This window comes from Sus scrofa, chromosome 11 (genome assembly GCF_054392235.1).
Source record: "Sus scrofa isolate SSC_HxYL_T2T_F1_AM1 chromosome 11, Sscrofa_HxYL_maternal_Yorkshire_Landrace_v2.0, whole genome shotgun sequence".
Classification (NCBI taxonomy): Eukaryota; Metazoa; Chordata; class Mammalia; order Artiodactyla; family Suidae; genus Sus; species Sus scrofa.
Window position 1 is genome coordinate 58235822 of NC_139393.1, and position 20240 is coordinate 58256061.

At 35.9% G+C, this 20240-nt stretch overlaps 1 long non-coding RNA gene across 6 annotated transcripts in view; it reads right to left on the reverse strand.

Moving 5' to 3' along the window:
* The window catches only part of LOC146398644 (uncharacterized), a 152687-nt gene that overhangs the window by 124999 nt on the left and 7448 nt on the right, over nucleotides 1-20240 (reverse strand). For 2 of the 6 annotated variants that reach the window (XR_014819658.1, XR_014819660.1), the window contains exon 2: nucleotides 12629-12810. The exons of the other annotated variants lie outside the window; for them this stretch is intronic. This is a non-coding gene — a long non-coding RNA (uncharacterized LOC146398644). The remainder of the gene's footprint in view (nucleotides 1-12628; nucleotides 12811-20240) is intronic. 6 annotated transcript variants of the gene reach the window in all.

Sequence of the window (20240 nt, forward strand, 5' to 3'; positions counted from 1 at the left end):
CTCAACTAATATTTAGGGGAAAGTGGGTAACATATTTAAAGTACTGGGAAGGGGGAGTTTCCTTTGTGGCTCAGTGGAAACGAATCTGACTAGTATCCATGAGGATGCAGGTTCGATCCCCGGCTTTGCTCAGAGGGTTAAGGATCCGGCGTTGACGTGATTTGTGGCATAGGTCGCAGACAGGGTTCGGACCTGGTGTTCTGTGGCTGTGGAATAGGCCAGCGGCTATAGCTCCAATTCGACCCCTAGCCTGGGAACCTCCATATGCCACAGTTGTGGCTGTAAAATGACAGAAAATTAAAAAATAAAGTACTGGGAGCAAATGGTAGGCAGCCAGTAAATGTTCATTGCTCTTTTCCCCTAGCAGGTCTTTTACATTTACAAACACTCCTATTTTCATAAAATATAGAGATTTTTATTGCTCAAAATAACAACTCTTTGTTTTCATTTTTACCTGAATGAAAATAACATCCTTATTTATTTAAAACAAAATGCTATGTGGCTAGTCAAAGCATCTGAGTAAAATCATATTAAAATGGACACAAATTCATTTCATTATATTTTCCAAGTGATTAGAAAGGATGCACTGGGTACATGAAATGGATAGAACAGAATCTGGCTTCTTATAGGTGTTCAGTGAGTGTTTAGTTCGAATCTAAAACTCAGCAAATTGCATGTGTAGTTTAGTTTGGGTAGTGCACAGAGTAGATCTATTTGGGGGCTTTCTCGATTGAGGCTGGCAGTGTTAACACAGCCTAAACAGCATTCAAATGCTAAAGGGATGTCAGAGAAGTTGAGGACTTTTAAAAACTAAAAAAATTTCTAAGACATTGGCATGTAATTAAAACAATAAAATTTCCCAAATAGGGATTTTAAAGTGCTATGGAAAACTCTAGAGTAAATTGCAGAGAAGAGGCAAATCTAACAATTCCCTTACCAAGGAAATTTTACTCTCCATACTAAAATGAGCTGGAGAACAAAAGACATTAAAGCAAATCTGCTTCTGAAAGAGCCTAAAGACCATGAGTCTAAAAGTTATTAATAAAGTAGAATAACAATAATAGTAATAATAATAATAATATGAGCTTAAGAAGAGAGATCTTAAGAAGCAGAGAGCAAGGGCTTTACAAGCCTTCAAATCGGTTTCTTCCGGTATGAGCTGCCTTTGAAACTTCTTTCTTATGAATGAGGAATGGACACAGGGATTTGGTTTAATGGGAAGTAGTTGGTGGGTGAGAGGATGGATGTGACAGAATGCTTCCCAACTTCTGTATCATCCATGAAGAAACAGTAGAGACAAGTCTAGTTCTGGGTAGGAGTAGAGTAGATAAAAGGCAGCTCATTACTTAGAGCTGGACAGCATGATCTTTATCACACCTACCTCTACTTGAGCAGGTTATTAACCTCACTCACAGCCAGGTCATGCCACATTTCCCTGTCGGTAATATTTTAAAACTGGACAACATTTCTTTTGCAAAACTTCAAAGCAACATTGCTTTTACTTCATCTAATATACACTGAGTTTTGTCACGATTTGTTCACTATTCTAATCAAACACGAAATTTTTAAAATGTACAATAAAATGATTAAGATGAAGGTAGTGAAGGAATGCTGTTGATTTCCTTCATCCCAGAATAAGACCCATGAACGCAATACTTTTTTCCCCATCAAAATGCACCACGTTGAAAGTCAAAGTGAGATGCTATCTGTACTCTCATGGCTTTTAAATGCTTTGATAAGGCTTATTAATGGCACTTTTCTTAGAATGAAACCATTATTTTAGTAATGCAGAAAGCACCATCTCACTCCTGCATCACAAAACACAAATGGAAATAAAACTTGATTTCTCTTATTCCAGATATTACAGACAAGATGTTCTCAAACCATAGAAGACAGCTGCCCTCTCCCTTTCAGGAGTGGCCACTCTTCTGGGCTATGGTGGGTCATGTGACATTTCCCACTTATTTATGTTTTTCCCTAATGAAAGGATGCCTCCTTGTGCTGCAATAAATAGTTTAGATTTTTTAATATTGTTAGTGTTGAGAGATAAACACTTTGGTACATATTGGAGAGTAATAAATTGTGTTGAACATTGATAAACTAACGCAATTACCGGCAAGGTCAGAGAGTCAGCTAATTTAGAAATATCAGTCCCAGGATTTTGAGTTGTCCCCTGGAGAGCTGCAGCCACTTTATTACAGCAGGAGGGTGAGGAGAAAATGGTACATTAGGATTGATCTTTTGATCTAATTGTGGAACTCTGCCATTCCTTGTTTGACCAAAAATGCTTACCAAGCAAGAGAAAACAGCACAACTAATTGAGGACTATCCCTTATAAACCAGACAAAGTAAAGGAATTCTGGGAAAAAAGGGACACGTTGTGCTTGGCATCACTGGAGTGAGTTTGTTGTCACTGAGACGCACATGTGTGTCTTTCTTCCAGAATATCTTTTAAATCATAATTGCAGATCAAATACAGAATTTTTAACCAGTTCAAGAAAAAAAAATTCATTTCCATATTCATCGCCTCTACTGGTAAAATGGTAACAAAATTTGAATGAAATGCTCAATGCCCTTCTTTCCACATGGACCTCAAATTAGCCTTAGGGGTACTTAGTTTTCAAAGATTTTCAATGCAAGGAAAAGTGTGATTTGCCTTATTTATTCTTCAATATTCATTGCTTTGCCATCAATAACACAAAGAATGTGAACTGCCCAACTTACATCTAAAGATACACGTATTCTAGACTAATTTCATTCTAGAACTGTAAGTCTAATTTTCTGTTTTCATCAACATTGTTACTTTTAACATGATTTAGCTTAGCCCTCATTCAATATCTCTGAAGTCCTGGGCCTTTAGGAATAGGGTAATTTGACTGATTGTGTTAAAGGCAAACTAACATCCTGATTCGAGGGCCCAAATAGAGTTCAATTGAAATAAGATTCCTGTTTAGCTGCCAGGCACGCAAATTGTGTTATTCGGGAAAGCTATTTCAAATGCAGTCCCTTTTAATATGTACTCCTATTTGACAAAGGAGTTTCCCAGGAAGCATTAAGACTGAATCATGATTAAAGGGTGTACGTGCAGCATCTGGGAAAGGCAGGGATTGACAGCATTTGAGAAGTGCAGATTCTCACACTGGGCAATAACACAAATATCTTAAAACTCGGCCCTAACATTTGCATGCAAGTACATAAATCACTTACAATTAGTAAATTCTAATAAGATATTAAGGTTGGATTATATTAAAAAAAAAAAAACCTTCCCCTTGGGTATTAGATTTCCAAAGCAGAAACCCTTTAATATATGAATTTTTGTTCCAGTGGTTGTAAGACAACCAGGAAATACAAGTAAAAATAGTGACATCATATACTGCAATTCCATTTTTAAATGGAATCAAGTTTTTCAAAGGGTAAGGTAGTTCTCAGGAAGGAAAAAGTTCTGAAGAAGCTGAGCAGGGGAAGTGGCATCACTGTTAAGTGATTACAGATCCTTTCTGTCCTTTGCCAAAGTTCAACTCAGTGCCTGTAATTTTCAGACTCACAATCACTTGTCCTTCAGAATCTCGAGCCTTTCCAGCTCCATTGGGTTTTCCTTCTAAACCCTCAGTTGCTATGAATATAATAACTATATTATTGAGTTCTTAATGCCCACTTCAGGATGCTAGCATTTTTCAAACAGGGTCTTGAGACTACAGCTAGAATGTTTATGATTCTGTTCTGTGGCACCAGATTGTACTAATGTACATAGCAAATAACCGATGTCAAATTGAGGCAGGCAGCCCAGCTGTCCCCTTTGTCTGTAGGTAGAATTCCCAGAACGGGACTGTGGTAATCCCTTTGTGATACAATCAGCTCTAGGGGTTTAGCTACTTATATTACATTATTGAAAGGATGATGAGCTGATGATGGGCTGATAACAGGAAGATTGCATTAGGCAGAATATTAGCCCAAACACCTCTGAGCTGCTTCACCATCTCTGTTGCCGGAACATTATACACAGTTTTCGTTTTGCTTTCAAAAACAAGTGGAAACTGTCTTTGGATAAATCTTAAGTGGCTTGGCCAGGAAGGGAGTCCATACTTAGACTCCATAAAGAATTATCTCCCATAAAGAAGATAATGTACACAGTAAATGGGTAACAGAAAAAAATCTGGAATGGAGAGCACATTTATATGATATGTTACATGTTATATATAATATATACATATAATATATACACATAACATTTAATATTTTATAGTCACATTAACAGATTTGTCATAAGCTGAATCATGATTTAAAAATAATCATATATTGCGAAAGGATTCCCACCATCAAGTTACAATTTTATTTGTCAATTATACCTCAAAAAAGCTGAAAAAATAAAAAATACTGACCACTTTAATTTCATAAATATGAGACAAATTTCACTTTGAACACTCTTTTGAAGCTGGCATCATGAGATACTATCTTTCTTCTACCAAACCTACCAGCAACGGCATTTATTCTTTGATTTTCCAAGGGAAGCTCTGGAATAATCTTTGGGTTATTTTAGCAGTCCTGTGCCCTTTTATCTGATGACTTTTTGAGAGTGAACACTTCAGAATTTCTGGAAGAAATTTCTTTCCAAATAAGACAATACTATTTTTCCTAGTCTTCAAAATAGAATTTCCTCAAACTGTTTAATTGCTTTTAAAAAATCATTTAGGACATACTTTTTATAAAATTACATTAAATTGGTTTTTTTGGGTTTTTTTTTTTTTTTTTTTTTTTTTTTTTTGTCTTTTTGCCATTTCTTGGGCTGCTCCTGTGGCACATGGAAGTTCCCAGGCTAGGTGTCCAATCGGAGCTGCAGCTGCCGGCCTACGCCAGAGCCACAGCAACGCGGGATCTGAGCCACGTCTGCAACCTACACCACAGCTCAGGTCAACGCCGGATCCTTAACCCACTGAGCAAGGCCAGGGATCGAACCTGCAACCTCATGGTTCCTAGTTGGATTCGTTAACCACTGAGCCATGAGGGGAAGTCCTAAATTGGTTTTTTAAATTGATAAATGTATAGTACAATGATTGTCAATGTGTGCATCTATTCAGAGACACCTCCAGATGAATTTCTCAGAATGAAAATAGCCCAGAGAGAGTAGAGTCACTTCTGGGAGCATGTGAGGTAGTATTTATTTGAGGAATTTGCTCTAGGGAAGGAGAGGGGAGAAAAGGAGTAAACTGGAACTTCTGGCCCCAAAACCTCTGGCTAATTGGCTCTCCAGTGCAGCAAATGAGTAAAAACTCAAAGTAGGTTTATTTTGCTACCCCAAGGCCTTGTATTTTTCATTCTTTTCTTCCTTGAAGAAGAGGCATTATGCCTTCCATCAAAAGTCGGGGTCTTCCATTTCAGTCTTAGGCTCAAACATGCTTTATCTCCACTTTCTCGACCCAAACCTGCTATCACATTCTTCACTCAAGTTGAAAAAGAATATCTTGCTTCTGTTAATAATTTACACAATCATTTCTAAGTTTAGGCCATTATGATCTCTAGGCACATATATTTTGTAATTCGTAGGTAAAAGCAAGCTATCAGCTAGCTTTTCATTTATAATTTTGAGTATTTATTATCTTAGTTTTATTAATAAAATTGCCTAGAGCAGTTTTTGTTTCACAGCAAAACTGAGCAGGAAGTACAGAATTCCCATTTACACCCTGCCCCTCCACACCTTAAACTTTCCCACCAGAGTGGTATGTCTGTTATAATCTATGAATCTACACTGACACATCATTATCACCCAAAGTCCATATTTATATTAAGATTCATTCTTGGTGCTATTCATTCTATGGCTTTTGACAAATGTACAATGACATTTACTCACCAGTGTAATCACAGCGAATAGTTATACTGTCTTAAAAACCCTCTTTTTTTTGGAATTCCTGTCGTGGCTCAATGGTTAACGAATATGACTAGGAACCATGAGGTTGCAGGTTCGATCCCTGGCCTTGCTTGGTGGGTTAAGGATCTGGCGTTGCTGTGAGCAGTGGTATAGGTCCCAGATGTGGCTCGGATCTGGCATTGCTGTGGCTGTGGTGTAGGCCGGTGGCCATAGATCCGATTAGACCCCTAGCCTGGAACCTCCATATGCTGTGGGTACGGCCCTAGAAAAGACAAAAAAAAAAAAAAAACAAAAAACCTCTTTTTTTATTATACTTGATATACATAGTGTTGTGTCAATTTCTGCTGTACAGCATATGTATGATCCAGTCATATATATATATATATATATATAAAGTACATAAAGAATATATATATGTATGTATATATACATATATATACTTTTATATATTCTTTTTTCTCATACCATTTTCCATCATGTTTGATCCCAAGAGACTGGACATAGATCCTTGTGTTGTACAGTAAGTAGGACCCCATTGCTTATCCATTTCAAATGTAATAGTTTGAATCTACCAACCCCAAATTCCCCATCCATCCTACTTCCTCTCTCCCAACCTCCACAACCACAAGTCTGCTCTTCTTATCCGTGATCTGTTTCTGTTTTGTAGATAGGATCATGTGTGCCATATTTTAGATTCCACATATAAGTGATAGCCTATAGTATCTGTCTTTCTTTTTCTGACTTACTTCATTCAATATGAGAATCCCTAGTTGTACCCATGTTGTTGAAAATGGCATTATTTGCCCTTTTTATGACTGAGTAATATCACGTATTCTTAATCCATTCATCTGTCGATGGACATTTAGGTTGTTTCCATGTCTTGGCTATTGTGAATAGTGCTGCAATGAACACAGGGGTGCATGTATCTTTTTGAAGGGAAGTTTTGTCCAGATATATGCTGAGGAGTAGGACTGCTGGATCATACGGTAGTTCTATATTTAGTTTTCTGAGGAACCTCCATACTGTTTTCAATAGTGGTTGAACCAGTTTACTTTCCCACCAATGGTGTAGGAGGATACCCTCTTCTCCACATGCTCTCCAGCATTGGTTATTTGTGGACTTATTAATGATGGCCATTCTGACTGGTGTGAAGTGGTACCTCACTGATGCACCTACTCATCTCACTCTTCCTACAGACCCCTAGAAACCACTTATCTTTTCACTGCCTCTACAGTTTTGCCTTTTCCAGAGTGTAATACAGTCAGAATTTAACAGCTCTGGACTTTTTAGATGAGTTTCTTTCTCTTAGTAATATGCATTTAAATTTCATCCATGTCATTTCATGACTTGATTATTTCTTTTTAGTGCTGAATTATATTCCATTGTCTAGAAGATGTACTCATTATTTAATGACTCTCTACTGAACAACATCTTGGTTGCTCCCAAGTTGTGGCAATTCTGAATAAAGCTGCTATAAACATCCATGTATAGGTATGTGGACATAAGTTTCCAACTCCTTTGGGTAAATACCAAGGAGCATGATAGCTGGATTGTTTAGAAAGAATATGTTTAGTTTTGTAAGAAACTGCCTAACCATCAGCCATTGGGGCTGTACCATTTTGCATTTCTGCCAGCAATAAATGAGAGTTCCTATTGCTCCACATTTTCATCAGCATTTAGTGTTGTCAGTGTTCTAGATATTGGCCTTTCTAATAGGGGTGTAATAGTATCTTCTCATCTTTTCCCTTAGGACATATGATGTTGAACACCTTTTTTTCATACACTGATTTGCCATCTGTATACACTTCTTTGGTTAAGTGTTTGCTAAGGTCTTTGGGCCATTTTTTAGTTGGGTTGTTTGTTTACTTATTGTTGAGTTTCAAGAGTTCTTTGTACATTTTATCAGTTCTTTGTCAGATATGTCTTTGCAAACTTTTTTCTCGTCTTTGACTTGTCTTCTCTTCCCCTGACATTACCTTTCATAGAAGACAATGAACAGAGTTTTTAATTTTAATAAAGCCCAGCTTACTAATTGTTTCATTGATTGTTCCTTTGGTGTTGTATATAAAAAGTCATAGTCATACCCAAAGGTATCTAGATTTTTTTCCTATTGTTTATTATAGAATTTTTATCATCCTGTTTTACATTTATGTTTATGACCCATCTTGAGTTAATTTTTGTGATAGGCATGAGGTCTGAGACAAGATTCTTTTTTTCACATGTTAATGTTCATCACCATTTATTAAAAAGACTCTTTTCTCCATTGTATTTCTTTGGTTCCTTTGTAAAAAAAAAAAAAAAAAAAAAAAAAATCAGTCAACTATATCCATGTGGGTCTATCTCTCTATTCTGCGCCATTGATCTATTTCTCTATGTTTTTCACCAATACAATCTCCCTGAGACACACTGTCTTGATTACTGTCACTTTATTTATTCTAGGCCTTGAATTTGGATAGTCAGTCCTCTGGATTTGTTTTTCTTCTTCGATACTGTGTTAGCTATTCTAGATCTTCTTCTCTGCCACATAAACTTTACAAGAGTTTTCCAATACCCATAAAATAATTTGTTGGAATTTTGATTGGTATTGCATTGAATATATAGATAATCAGCTTTTGCTACATAATAAACTGCACTAAAATTTGATGGCATAAAACAACAATCATTTTATTTAGTTCACCATTTTGTGGGCAGGCTAGTCCAGTTCTACTGGTCTCTACTGAGCTCTCTGACATATCTGGATCCAGCTGACAACCTGACTGAGGGCGCTTCATCTAGGATGGCCTCTTCCCATGTCTGTTATTTGGCTGTTGGTCAGTGGAGTGATGGGTTGGTTCAATGGACTGTGTGTCTCTCACTATTAAGCAAGCTAGCTTAAGCTTCTTCATATAACTGTGCTTTCAAGGTTCTAAAAGCAGCAAGGAGGGAAGCCCCAATGCACAAGTACTTTCCAACCCACTTCTTATGATACATTTATTAATGTTCCATTGAATAAAGCAATCTTACATGCTCAGATTCAAGGATTACAGAAAAAAAAATTACGTTTTGACAGGAAAAAATGCAAAGTCACTCTGGAAAGAGGCATGCATACAGGGATGAGAAGAATTTGTGGCTACGCATATCATATGCTTTAGGACCCATGGCAAGCTGAAACAACATTGTAATTGATGAAGCTAGTAGCCGTGTGTTAGTGTTTTTGTCTATACAGTATCTAACTTCTCTTAGTCTTGGAGAATTCCTTCTTGTGCCAATTACATAGGCTTGATGGGTATTGTTCTTCAATTTGCAATATGAGCTTAAAATATTCCAAAGGAACAAACTTCCAGTTACAAGATAAACAAATTCTGGGGATGTAACTAATATACAGTGTATTGGCCATAGTTATCAATACTGTTTTGTATATTTTACAGCTAAGAGAGCGGATCTTAAAAATTCTCATCACAAGAGAAAAAAGTAACTACGTAGTGATGGATGTTAACTAAACTTATTACGGTAATTATTTCACAATATATTTACATATATCAAATCATTATATTGTACACTTTAAACCTACCCAATGTTATATATCAATTATATTTCAATAAAGCTAGAGAAATATAAATAAATGCTAGGGTCTTTAGAATGCATTTCAAAGGCCCTCTCACCCAATCCTTCTAACTGCTAGCCCATCACTATTGGTCTCTGACCTTGTCTCCTCCCACTCTCTCAATCCCTAACTGTTCCAACCACACTGACTGCGTGTGGTTGGAATATGTGTTCCAACCACACTGACCGCGTGTGGTTGGAATATGTGTTCCAACCACACATTTCCCAAACACATGTGTGTCTCAGAGCCTTTGTATTTGTTATCTACTCAGTATCAAACACTCTTCTCCACACATCCACATGACTTTCTACTTCACACTGTAACATTTAAAAAAGGTCACATAATCTGTGGGAGCCACCTTAAATCCTCTATCAAGTTGCAGCTCAATCTCTCCAACTCCTCATACTTCATAATCCTTTTACACTAAGGATATAAAATACTGCCCTCATGTCATTTATTATCATCTAACATATATTTACATTTTTATTTATTATGTCTTCCCCAGAGTGTAAATTTCAAGGAAGCAGTGACAACTCTATTTCTAGCACCTAGAAACAGAATCTAGCATGTAGTAGGATCTCAATAAATATTTGCCTTTGAACAACAACAACAACAAAGACAAAAAAAAAAAAAAATATTTGCCTTTGGGTCACTTTGCTGTACAACAGAACTGGAAGAAACACTGTAAATCAACTATACTTTAATATGAATAAATAAATAAATATTTGCTGATTAAACAGATGAAAGAATGAATGTCTGGGATGAATGTCCATAGCAGCACTGGCAGCAGCCTTGGGAACAATCTCATCCTAGACAGATTGTCTCTGCTAGAAAATAACTTTGTGCCTTTCACATCCAGCTTTTTGACACTTCTGTAACTGCTTTGGTTTCTGCCTATTTTGCAAGTATAGTCTTCAAACTTCGCATTGATTCTGTGATCCTCAATATCCTTCCAATCAATTCTCCCTTTTCCCCCCTTAAATAGCTAGAGTGGGTGTTGTTGCTTATAGCCAAAAATCTTCTTCTTCTTCTTTTTTTTTTTTTTTTTTTTTTTTTGTCTTTTTAGGGCCACACCCACAGCATATGGAGGTTCCCAGGCTAGGGGTCGAATCAGAGCTGTTGCTGCCGGCCTATCCCAGAGTCACAGCAACGCTGGATCCAAGCCGTGTCTGCAACTACATCACAGCTCATGGCAACGCCAGATCCTTAACCCACTGAGCAAGGCCAGGTATCGAACCCATAACCTCATGGTTCCTAGTCGGATTCATTTCCGCTGCGCCAAGACAGGAACTCCACGTAGCCAAAAATCTTAACTGGCACACTGATGATCTGTGCCACCAGTCACTGCATGCCTCAGATTGCTGCACAACATTCATTTCCCAGAACACTCTCAATTAATCAATGCAATCAAAGAATCAGATATGTATGACATTAAGCTGTTTTATCTTAAACTGAGTATGGGGTGAGAAAAGTTTCTCTTTTACAAACCCAAAAATGGTACATGACTAACTGCTCTTTGGCCTTTTTCAAAAGGTCATAAACTAGTAACCACAGAACAGTTTTAAACTCACCCAAATCAGCCATAGATTCCCTTCAGTACTCTTGACTGTCAGCAATCCCTAAATTCCACACTTTCTCGAAACCCATTGTAAGATCACTTTTTGCTTTGTTCACAGAGTATATTCTACAAATACAGCTCCCTCTTGCATAAAAACTAATAATAATTAAAACAAATTTAGCTTTCTTTCAAATGTATTTGAATGGTGTTATCTTTAATAGAAGGCAGTGAAGAATAAAACACTGTCAGTGGAATTCAAACTGTTCAAAAGACATCAACCTTTGTTGATCTTATCTAATGAATATAATTTATACAGAAATCATATAATTTAGAAGGTAGCCATCATGCAGAATATCTGGGATTTCTCTTTTAAAAAATGGACTAGCTACTAGCTATTAGGTTTGATGACATGTAATTGATAATCACGCCAAAGAAACAGCTGTAAAGAACTATAATCTATGCCAGAATAACACACCAACTGAACCTCCTTCTCAATAAGCAATAATCAGAATTTTGACAAAATATCCATAATATCTTCCAAGTCATCTTAAATAGAAATATCTTGTCTTTCAAAAGTCAAAGATTCTTCCAGCTTCAGCCAAGGAGGTAAAAAACGGGAAAGCATTTCCTCCCATCCTGATAACAAGAGAAGCCAGACAATCTAGAAAATCATACTGTTATTAGGTCCATTCGGGAGCAGAAGTTGCAGAGCTAACAGTCTAAAATTTAAGCAAAGTGAGGTGTCTCCAAGGAGACATGAGACATTAGTCCTGGCTCACTTGTAACTGACCCAGAGAGGAAGATGAGGCTACCATATAAGTGGAAGAGGAAAGAAGAGAGAATGGGGCAATAGATATTAGAAGTGATAATAGATAAGAATTTTCCAAAAATAATAAAACACATCTAACCACAGATGACACTATTTCCCAGAAACAAGAATAATTATAAAAACAAACACATAAACACTTCCTCCCTCCCGAAAGAAAAACCCTAGGCATGTTCTATTTAAACTGCTGAAAAACAGGGAGTTCCCGTCGTGGCTCAGTGGTTAAAGAATCCGACTAGGAACATGAGGTTGTGAGTTTGCTCCCTGGCCTCACTCGGTGGGTTAAGGATCCAGCGTTGCCCTGAGCTGTGGTGTAGGTCACAGACGTGGCTCGGATCTGGCATTGATGTGGCTCTGGCGTAGGCCGGTGGCTACAGCTCTGATTAGACCACTAGCCTGGGAACCTCCATATGCCGTGGGTGCAGCCCTAGATAAAAAAAGACAAAAATACATAAATAAATAAATAAATAAATAAACTGCTGAAAAACAAAAATAAAGAGAAAATACTGAAATCAGAGGAAGATACATTATACACCAAATAACAAAGGAAAGAATTGAAGCACATTTCTCACAGAAATGCAAAACAAAAGACAATGAAGTAACATCTTTAAAGTGCTAAAAAAAAAAATTATGCAAATACCTTATTTCATTATGAAAACTCAGACAGAGCTTTTCAACAGTTATTCATAACATATGGACTTTATTCAAGATCATTTCTGGGAATGATCTGTATTGCACCTGTTATATTAAAGAATTTACAAGTTGGGATCTTCCAAGTCAAAAAAAATATATACATACCTGGCCCAGGAATTTCCATATGCCACAGGCGTGGTTAAAAAAAAAAAGGATATTATTATCCTTAGACTAATTTGAAACAACACAGACTAATTAGGTGATTAATGCCTCAGGTCAGGTAGCAGAACCGGCTGCATTTTCCATCACTCTTCATATCACTCCATTCACTACTACAGAAGTCAGTCCTAAGGAATAACCACAAAGTTGTAGATGCATTAGTCTCAGTGATTAACAGTCCAGACTTTAGACTCAGAAAGATATGAGATCAAACTCTGTTTCTACCATTTAATAAGTCTGTAATCAGAACATTAAACTCTGAATCTCCATAAAAGAGGGTTAACAAAACCCATCTAAAGCCACTGCTGTAGGGATTAAATAAGATATATATATAAAGTATCTAACAATAACAATAATGAGCTTTCAGTAAACTGTATTCTTATGATTACTGTGCTGTTGTTTTTAAGACTTAATTGTTAATATTTAGACAACTCAGGATACCAAAAATGAAAAAGAATGCATTCTAGATGCTTATATTCCAGCAGTTACTCTTATTTTTTTCTATAAGAGTTAGTCTTTCATAGGAATTGTTGTACAAGGCTAGAGTGATTTTTTATTTCACTGGAATTGAAATCAAGGAGCCTACCTTAGTCTCATAAGGTCTAGAGAACAAGTGGCCTGGTAGAGTCTGCTATGGCAATCAATCACTAAAGTGCCATTTACCACTAATATCCAAAATAATATCCAACATTTGCAAAAGGTTTTCACTTCCTTCCATAAAAAACATACAGATCCCAAGTGCGATGATTTAATAAAACAACCCCAAAGGTAATGATAAATTCTATGAGAAAAGTCAATATATGTAGTTTGCATTTGTAATTCTATTGTTAAGATGTTGTTTTGTTGGCATGTACAGGAAATACCAATATAAATAACTTCTAATCTTATACTACAATACACAGCTTAATGAATTAAATAAGCTATAGGGACCTATAACATGTATAGGGAAAATACAAATCATTTAAAGTCTTGTATTTTTCTCTAAGTATAAAATGTCATTATGGTGCTATATATTAGTTTGTATTTTGTCTCTGTACTTTCACAATTTTCAGAAATCAAGTTTTTTCCGTATCCTGTAAATGTCACATAAATAATAACCATATTATTTTTGGATTTTCTCTGCTTTATAGTCACTCAACAAACACTCAATAATATTGAACAGCCACTCTGTGCAGGCAAGCGTTCACTACCAAATGAAACTAGCAGCACATATCCTGCTGTATAGCACTGGGAACCGTATCTAGTCACTTGTGATGGATCATGATGGAAGATAATGTGAGAAAAAGAATGTATATATGTATGTGTGACTGGGTCACTTTGCTGTAGAGTAGAAAATTGATAGAACACTGTAAACCAACTATATGGAAAAAATAAAAATCATTTCAAAAATAAATAAGGAGTTCCCATCGTGGCGCAGTGGTTAACAAATCCGACTAGGAACCATGAGGTTTTGGGTTCGGTCCCTGCCCTTGCTCTGTGGGTTAAAGATCCAGCGTTGCCATGAGCTGTGATGTAGTTTGCAGACGTGGCTCGGATCCCGTGTTGCTGTGGCTCTGGCGTAGGCCGGTGGCTGCAGCCCCAATTCAACCCCTAGCCTGGGAACCTCCATATGCTGTGGGAGCGGCCCAAGAAATAGAAAAATAAATAAATAAATAAATAAATAAATAAATAAATAAATAAGCTACCCTCAAAAAAGAAACTAGTAGCACATTATTAAATTGATCTACAAATAGGCTACTTCTTGAACTGCACTAAGAGAATTAAGACTAAACGTTACCACATTAAATCAAGGACTTCATTTTAATAGAGTTAAAAAGAAAACTCATTTCAAAGCCTTTCTTTTGCTCTTATTTACTTCTTTAATGAAGTAGATACTCCTTTATGAGCAAAATGGTGATTTGCAACAAATGATAACTCAAATGACTAAATTATAAAGGAGATGGGATGTGTTGTATATTATCTCACACTGAAATACTAATATAAGATGATTTGCTAGAGGTCATGTTTTGCAGATTCTAAGGGCTTGAGAATAATATGCTCAGAGATTCCATTGTAATACCAGTTTGCCAACACTAAACTGAATGATGCCTACAGTACAAAGGAATATGACATCTCTTTTACTGACTGTACAAAGCTATTTTTTATCATCTCATCTTCATTTAAAATGTTCCTATTTTGAATTCCTGTCATGGCTCAGCAGAAAAGAATCTGACTAATATCCATAAGGATGCAGGTTGGATACCTGGCCTTACTCAGTGGGTTAAGGATCTGGTGTTGCTGTGAGCTGTGGTGTAGGTCGCAGACGCAGCTTGGATCTGGCATTGCCGTGGCTGTGGGATAGGCTGCAGCTGAAGCTCTGATCCGACCCCTAGCCTGAGAACCTGCAGGTACAGCCCTAAAAAGACAAAAAATAAAATAAAATAAAGTAAGTAAAATGTTGATATTGTGTTCATCATGAATTGCCGCATTGATTTTGATTCTTAAAATATTTCATTAAAGTATTATGTCCTGATTACTGATCTTAAGGGATCCTCTTATACTCTGAGCCCAAGACAAGTGCTCTTGGCCATCATCATCTGAATGTCACTTCATAAAAATTATTATTAGCTACGGGATCTGCCCCAGATCATTTCCAGGGCCCAATTTTGGCTATGATACTGGTTGTATAACCTCTCTTTTTTTCTGAGCATTCTCTGAGCCTATTCTTTGCCCTTTCTAGCAATTTCATGAAATCCCAACTACCTTTCAATAAACGCCTGATTCAATTAAGTCAGCCAGAGCCCCTTTCTATAGTTTAAATCTAAAAAGAATGAATAATTGGGGGAAAGGAGTAAGAATTCTCAAAAATATACCACTTAGAAGTCATTCACTGCCTGAAAATCTTGTTCTGACATCTAGAGACAGGAATTTTTTGTATTTATCAGGAAGTTTCTAAAGTTTGATCTTCTTTATTACATTCTCAAAATAAAAGTACTCCAGTTTCAGACAAAGTAACAAGTTCAGGTATTCACTGACTATGATACAAACTTCAGTGCAGGCCAGTAGGAACTGTTTAATGTCCTATGGTGATATCATGGTATATTATATATTAAAAGCAGCTGCTTCTCTGTCAGAGAAATCTGAGTTCCAATTCCTGCAGCTTACCAGTTGTATTATGTTGAACGAGTTCACTATCAGTCTAACCTCAATTTCCTTATGAGATTATTATGAAGATTAAATAGGAAAAATGTAAATAATGTAACACAATGCCAGGCACACCACTACATGCTTAAATAGTCTTTGTGGAAGTAGAAATAGTAATGGTAAATTTTTCTTGTTATACAGAACAGCTATCTCAAGAAACTGGACTGCTCTACCGAATAAGTTTACATCTGCTTAATAGAAAATATCTCTACAGTCTTTTCTGGGAAACAGGCATCTTATTGCTCATTCTGTCCAGAACACCAGTTTCAAAGTGCCATCCTGTCCAAATCCAAGGAGTGCCATTTACACCGTAGTCCACAGAAACGGTGCTCCCTGGAGTTGTGCAGTATACAGCCTATACACCTGTGTACAGCAGCTCTGTTTCAGCTTCTGATTTTCACAAATAACACAATGGCCATGAGCTACAACCCCTTTACACTCCAATAATCCCTTTACTTTAGATTAAGCAATAATTAATATAACATCAGAATAGCAAATACAGATTCAACATTTTGTTGCCTGTTTTCTTTGTAAAGATAGACATCAAAAAATTTTTTCATTTCAGAATGCTGATGGAACGTTGGATTGTTTTTCTTTGGACTGAGCAGGACTTGCAATCTTGTCTCTTTATCCATAATAGATATTAAACTTTTTTAGGTTAGATTTTAAGTGGTTGAGCACCTAAAATTTTGTTAATCTCATTAATTACATGTCAGTCTTAACACTAATATGCTATGTTGAAAATAAAAGATGGAAATGCATCTGAATTCAAAACAACAACAAAAAAAATGTACCCTGAGAAAGTTTTATTTGTTAAAAAAGGAAATGGTATTATTCAGTTTTGGGAACACATATTGAAAATCAGTTTCCTCAGTTCTCAGAGGATTTCCAGCTGAATGATATGTGTTCAAAGGAATATGAAACTCTGATGTAACTTGGGATGTGATAATCAAGATATGTATTTAGCAGGTTCCCTTTTATGTCGGTAAGCAAAGGATTATTGAATATGCAATATAATCCCTCATTTAACTATGCCAAACACAGCCTAATCTAAGTGGTTCTTATTATTCCCATAGAGCTCTAACAACGCTGAAATTTGGTGAGTCAATGATGATAGTTCAGAAAACAGGTGCCCCAGTCCATACTTGCGCCAGATTTGGTGGATGACAGAAGGCAGGAGGGGAGAAGGAATCAGGAAAGTATTTGGATAAAAGGCTCTTAAAAAACACTATCCTTGCTCATGTGAGCAAAACTATGAAAAGGAGAAGATAACTTGAGTCAACTTATCTCTAAAAATCAAAACCAGAATCTTCTGAAGGAACTGCTTACATTTGTCTTTTTGCCATGTCTTTTTCACTTTGCAACGCTTTTATCACCACCTAGGGGGCAAGCCAAACAAGCAAGAAGCTCCTTTTTCACCACTAAGTCATTCCTAAATTATGTGCTATCTGAATCAAAAAGACATTTATGATTTCAAGTGATTGCCTAGCTTTTTTCCCCAATAAAAGTCAATCTTTTATTATGTATTTTTTCTTTGTCTCAAATATGATTTTAAAATATAAACTGATTTTTGTAATACCAGAATATCATCTTTTAGTTTTATCTTTGTGTCTCTCCCTATATGTCAACTTGTCAAAACTTTTGTATTTACTTTGAGAAGATTTTAACCTAAAAGAATAAGTCTATTTTTACAATTGCTAACACTTAATCCTTTAAGTTACTCAATTTATTTCAAAGTGTACAATGCAGAAACTTTATATTACATATATAGCCATGTCAAATCATATTTAAAAAAAAAAAAACTCTTGCTAAAATTATCCAAAGTAATCGAATTTCAAGTAATACCAAAAGCAAAATTATTATTTTCAGGATAAATTTAAATTTCTTAGTTTAAAGTGTTTTTACTTGATACTTATAATCAACAAGCTTGTAATAACAGATTAATATGAATTGAAGAGATTTGATTTATAACAGAGTTAGTGTTATTTCAAATCATTTGTATCCAAACTATTATAAATACAAATAATATCCAGAAAACAAGTCTGTAGCACAGTACACATTTAGGAAAACTGGTATTTTGGGTAACTAAGCAATTCCAATTTTGCAGAATTCTAAGGCAATTTCATAATTCACGCAAGGAAAGTCTGCTCTTCAGATATCAGTCAACAAATAAACAGTTTCAAAAACTCCAAACTAAGCAACCCTTCTCTAGTTCTTTTATTCACTAAGGTGTAGTTTTTCATATAGTCAAGAAGTTATATTTTTAAGATTTTTGATGGCCCTGTGCTCAATATTTACTAATATTTTATCAACAAATGGCAAATTAAATAAAGCATCTTGAATATACCTATATTAGTGCAACCAAGCCACTTGTTTTCAATCTTTCCACCTTAACAATTACATTTGATAATGCACACAACTCTAAAATATTCTATTTTTGTTGGATTCCCAGCGATTTCTTATTTTTCAACAGTGTTTTAATTAAATCTTCAATAGGACTTTTCGAATCATTAATCAACAGTTTCCTACAAGCATGGTTTTTCTTTCATCAATGAATACAAAAGCAAATCTGAGCACTCAAAAGAAGAATAAATAAGTTCAAGATCATAACCACAGGTAAAAGACAGAGAATGTCTAGCCATGTGCCATGCTGCCTTGTTCGTTTACGGGGGTTTTTTTGGTTTGGATTTTTTTTTTTTTTTTTTTTTTGTCTCTTTTTTCAGGGCTGCACACATGGCATATGGAAGTTCCCAGGCTAGGGGGCCTGTGCCACAGCCACAGCTACGCCAGATCTGAGTCGTGTCTGTGACCTACACCACAGTTCATGGCAATGCCAGATCCTCAACCCATAGAGCAAGGCCAGGGATCGAACCAGTGTCTTCATGGTTACTAGTCAGATTCGTTTTCACTGAGCCCAGACGGGAACTCCTATTTATGTAAATTTTTAACATGGACATATATAATAAAGAATTTCCAGATGCTAATTTCCTACAAGTGCTGGCTTTTGTAGCACTCCAGTACACAGACCTCCATGACTCAACTCTTAAAACCAACATCTTACATTCTGAGGGTATTTTTGAATAGTATGTCCTCAAGAGCAACTGTAGGCACTGAAAAAGTGAGACTGCCATGGGAATTGACCTCTGAGAGTGAGATTTTTCTTCCATGGGGAAGAAACTTTAGCAAGTAAGGATAGGAGGCTTGCTAGAAAATAATCAAGTACTCAAAGAAGGAGATCTGTTTTTGTTTGTTTGTTTCCTAAAGGAAACTGGGGAAAAGATAAGAATAAAATGAAACAATCTACAAGGAGACCATTGTTAGGTTTAATTATCAGAGTCAAGTTCTGAGCTAGACTTTTTTTTCAGTGCTTCCTCCTAATATGTGATCTATTTGTCACCAGCCCACAGTTAACGTTAAGTACAGAATTTGAGATTGAGAGTTTAAAAACATCTACAGCAATGTGAAAGAGTAATTTTATATCTATTGCATGTAATAAGGGAAAAAAACCCAGGCCTGCTGCTTATCTTTTTTAAATTTAATTTTTCCACAATTCATTTTTATTCTGTTTTATAGAAGTGTTGGTTTATGACACTTTAGAAATTGTTCTGAATGTTTCTTTAGCTCAATAGTGTGAGAAGCCTTGGTTTTTCTGTGTTCTTTCGTTAATGTTCATGTGAAACTTACAATGTAGATGCCACTGTTTTCTCCAGTTTCACTAAGAAAACCAAGAAATGAAAAAATTTAGTAGCTGTCAGAGTCTAGATTCAAATCAGGCTTCTGGCTCCAGAGCACATTCCACACTGGACCTTGTTTCTCTATTTTGGATATTGTTATACTAGACATGTGATGCCACTATTTTCATCCAGCGGCATATTTTATCACCGAGTGTCATCAATGGAACTGTAAGAGTTACAGCCCAAATAGCATTTTTGCATTTATACATAAATTATGAATTAATCACTTGTGAATTTGTCTTATACCTATTTATATTTTCATCTTTCCATCTCCTAGAGAATTTTGCAAAGCTACCATTCATAATAATAACATTTCCTCTTGTTTCCCATAAATTTAAAGCATATTGCCCCCTGCTTCACCTATCTGCAAATCTTCTGTCTTTGCTTCCATCATAAAGGCATGATTCTTTTTAAAATTTATTTTAGAATATTTATAGACTCATAAAAAAATTACAAAAATAGTAAAGAGATGTCACATGTACAGATCACCCAGCTTCTCCCAATGGTAACATCTTACATAACTACAGTAATTATCAAATCCAGGAAATTAACATTGACACAGTACAATCAACAGATCCTACTTGGATTTCACTAATGTTTTTGCATGCATTCATTTTTTTACCTGTTGAACTTTATACATT